At 50.9% G+C, this 4,369-nt stretch overlaps 1 protein-coding gene across 1 annotated transcript in view; it reads right to left on the reverse strand.

Moving 5' to 3' along the window:
• The window catches only part of IGF1R (insulin like growth factor 1 receptor), a 295,325-nt gene that overhangs the window by 176,004 nt on the left and 114,952 nt on the right, over nt 1-4,369 (reverse strand). The window lies entirely within an intron of this gene.

The raw sequence follows: 4,369 nt of genomic DNA on the forward strand, positions 1-4,369 counted from the left end.
AATAGAGATGGGGCAGCAAACAAGGGGTGTGTGTGACATGGGGGAGGACGTGCCCCCAAAGTCTGGCCTGAGACAAGTCCCCGGTCACCCCACACGAAGGGCTCCCAAGGGCCTGGCACCCCCAAGGGCTGGATGCAAATCACCCCAGATATCCCCTGCTTAGCTCTGATCGGTTTATGCCAAGGTTGGGGTTCATCTCCTCCAAAATCTGTGGTTGCTACACAGTGCAGAGAGGGTGGTCGCCAGAGAAAAACGTGGGTACTACTAGCAAAAAGAAATGGTTGCTGGCCTATGTCCCCCAAGGCAGCGCACAGCTCAAACGAGACTCCATGTCCGCCTCTGTGCCAAATCTTCGCACACTTCTTAAGAAATTTTGATTGGGATCATGAGTTATCCAGCATACAAATCCATCCCCCGCCCCCACAGCTCCCCTCCCCGGGGAAGGATTCACAGAGCCCATTAGAGTTCACAGGTGCCTTCAATTCCCCTAATTATGTGTATGTTAGTCAAGCTGAACTTCCAAGTCAACGGGGGCCAAAAATGACAGTCACTCACAGCCTCAAGGTTTGCACAGCCCCCAGCGTTCTCTGGATGGGACTGTGAGGGAGGGGAGGGCACTGACGTCCCCCGACACGTGAGTTACCTGCCTAGCATAGCCACGGCAGCAACATGATGCAGGAAAGAAGCCAGCCACTGTAGCCAGCGGGGAAGATGATCAATAAGTCTCCCCATCGGAAACAGTGTCTGAACCCTTAGACTTGGCCCACATGGCCTGGGGGAAGGATCATAACCAACTTTTTACCTTCATGTAAATGCAAAGCCAGCGTCTCTAAAATGCACCTGTGTCCAGTGCAGACACAAGGCAGAGGCTTGACACGTACCTGAGATGCCAAGAGCACAGATCTGGCCGCCACCCCCCACACACCGGAAACACCCCACCATTCAAGGTCACGGGCGCTTACGACGTGGGCCCCTTTCATTCTTATCTGTGAAATAACATTCAGGTGCACATCAAACAACCGCTTTGAAAACACGCTTGGGACAAGACAGACCACGTCCTGGCTCACTGATGTGGCCGCAGGTGAGTCAACAGAGATGAGGATGGATGACGAGCAGAGATGCTGGGGTGACCGGGTGACCTCCACATACACCTCAGCTATTCAGAGCCCCTGACTCGACCTGGGGCTTGGCGGGTGGGGGGTGGGGAGTGGACAATGGCTGGAGAATCTCTTCGAAGTCATGCTTATGAAATTAGGTACTTACAAGGCAACTCTGCTAATAAGTAATTAGCTTAAAAAAAAAAAAATAAAGAGTATCACTTGCCCCGCCCGCCCTCACTTCAGTTTAAGACGAATCACCACAAAGGGAAAAACAAAGTCAGTGTAAAGCTGCTTAAAGGATTTGCAATTACATGCGACTTAGAAAGTCCATGTATGATCCAAGCCAGAAAAAAAACGCCGCGGACTTGGCGAAAGCTGACCGACGTGTTGAAGCGCACAATCCCCCAACCCCGCCCAGGACCCCACCTCCCTCAGCCCACCTGCCCCCTTTGTCCAGATTTGTTCGACAGGCCAACAGTTCTCAAAGCGACCAGGAGGGCAGCGGAGGCCGGGTTACCACCCGAGGACCTGAGAGGAGACAGCTGAGGCAGAAAACACCGGGGGTCCGGCCCAGTTTGAACACGCCCCTCCCCCAGGGGTCCTGGTCCCAGAAGAGCCACACCGGTGACAGTCCTTCCCCTCAGAGAGTGAACACTCTGGCATGAACCGAATGTCGCTCGCTCCTTCACAGTCTCAGACGGGCCAGAAGACCCCCTCCCCGAGGGCTGCCCCCACAACTGGGGCCTCGGGACAGTCTACGGGTGGCCTAACTGTGGTGGTGGCAGTCACCCGTGTCCCGGCCTAAGACCAGAGGAGAAAAGCAGTGTCTGGGGAAGTGGTCCCGAAATTTGCCCGTAGTAACTCACGTGGGAGCTGAAATATAAATGCCTTTAACTGTCACTGACCATCAGAGAAACGCAGCTGAAAACTACGATGAGAGTGGCTATTACACAAAAGGGAAGAAGTAAGCGAGGATGCGGATAAAAGAGAAGCCTAGTGTCGGACGGAATTGTCAGGTGGAACCGCCACTGTGGAAAACAGTCTGAGGGCTCCTCGGGAATTACAAACAGAGCCACCGAAGGGCACAACTATCCCACTTCTGGCTATTACCCCAAGAACGTAAATCATTCTCTCGAAGAGATATGATCACTGCAGCGATATTCACAATAGACGAGACATAGAAACGCCCTGAGTGTCCACGTGCGGGGCGACGGGGAAGGAAACCGTGGCGTGTGTCCTACACGAGGGAACGTTATTCGGCCGTTAAAAAGCTAGACAGGAACCCAGAGCCCATCGTGCTATGTAACAGAAGCCGGACGAAGCTGAAAGGAAGACACACACGCTGCGTGGCGTCACTCGCACGCGGAATCTAAAAGAAAAACACGTCAAATGCAGGAGCAGACAGTAGATTGCTGTTTGACAAATGCGGGCGGGGAGAGGTAACAGGAAGAGGCCGGGCGAAGGGAACAAATGTTCAGCTACGAGAGGAATAAGTTCTGATGATCTAATATACAATATGGTGACCGCACTGTAGCGTTTAAACGAAATCTGCTAAGAATGTAGATCCTCACCAAACAAAAAACAAAAAACAAAAAAACAAGGAAGTAAATGTGAGGACATGGCTGTGTTCGTTAACGCGTATCAAATCGTCATCTCGGACACTGTAAATATGTAAAATTTTGTTTGTGAATTAAACTCCAATGAAGCTGGGGGAGTGATACTCATGGCCTATTGCACCCCCAGAAATGGTGACTCAGTTGGTCTAGAGGGGAGGATGACTTGAATCTGGGATTTTAAAAGCTCCCTGCTTGATTACAACGAGCAAACAAGTTTAGGTCTTCAGCTGATATGTGACTCATGAAATAGAGATGGGGCAGCAAACAAGGGGTGTGTGTGACATGGGGGAGGACGTGCCCCCAAAGTCTGGCCTGAGACAAGTCCCCGGTCACCCCACACAAAGGGCTCCCAAGGGCCTGGCACCCCCAAGGGCTGGATGCAAATCACCCCAGATATCCCCTGATTAGCTCTGATCGGTTTATGCCAAGGTTGGGGTTCATCTCCTCCGAAATCTGTGGTTGCTACACAGTGCAGAGAGGGTGATTGCCAGAGAAAAACGTGGGTACTACTAGCAAAAAGAAATGGTTGCTGGCCTATGTCCCCCAAGGCACCGCACAGCTCAAACGAGACTCCATGTCCGCCTCTGTGCCAAATCTTCACACACTTCTTAAGAAATTTTGATTGGGATCATGGGTTATCCAGCATATAAATCCACACAACCGCCCCCCCCCAACTCCCCTCCCTGGGGAAGGATTCACAGAGCCCATTGGAGTTCACAGGTGCCTTCAATTCCCCTAATTATGTGTATTTTAGTCAAGCTGAACTTCCAAGTCAACGGGGGCCAAAAATGACAGTCACTCACAGCCTCAAGGTTTGCACAGCCCCCAGCGTTCTCTGGATGGGACTGTGAGGGAGGGGAGGGCACTGACGTCCCCCGACACGTGAGTTACCCGCCTAGCATAGCCACGGCAGCAACATGATGCAGGAAAGAAGCCAGCCACTGTAGCCAGCGGGGAAGATGATCAATAAGTTTCCCCATCGGAAACAGTGTCTGAACCCTTAGACTTGGCCCACATGGCCTGGGGGAAGGATCATAACCAACTTTTTACCTTCATGTAAATGCAAAGCCAGCTTCTCTAAATCTGAGGTGAGGACCTGAAATCCACATCCTGATCATTTAAATGCTAAAGAGAGATTTGAATTAAGGAGCAGTGATGCTCCACCCTCAGGGGACGAGAAGGGCTGACCCCTGGGCTTCACCGCCACCCTGACAAAGGCGAGCCCGTCCTGTGACCCACAGAGCTGCAGAACGAGCCTCGCTCATCGGCCACGGCAAAATAACACATCTGCTTCTGCTGTTCCACGTCCCCCCTCCCCTCGCCCAACGAAAAATGACCCTTTGAAGGCGTGCTTCGTTCTAATTCTTCAGGATCGTGTCTGTTCGGAACGGCCCGTTCAATATCAGTGCCATAGAATAGAACCAAGCACTCCATGAGGACGCATTAAAAAAAAAAAAAAAAAATACAGTAAAAATATCAGCCACATTCAAAAAATAAAAATAAAAAACAGTGCAGCCAAAATAACAGCCACGTTCAAAAAGTTTCTCTTTTTCCAGACGCTACAAAGTATTAATAAATCCACTGTATTAATAAATCCAAAGTGTTAATAAATCCACGATTTATTTCACAAAGGTTTTAAGTCAGAAAACTTCT

The sequence above is a fragment of the Pteropus vampyrus genome, unplaced genomic scaffold (assembly GCF_000151845.1).
Source record: "Pteropus vampyrus isolate Shadow unplaced genomic scaffold, Pvam_2.0 Scaffold34, whole genome shotgun sequence".
In the NCBI taxonomy this organism is placed as follows: Eukaryota; Metazoa; Chordata; class Mammalia; order Chiroptera; family Pteropodidae; genus Pteropus; species Pteropus vampyrus.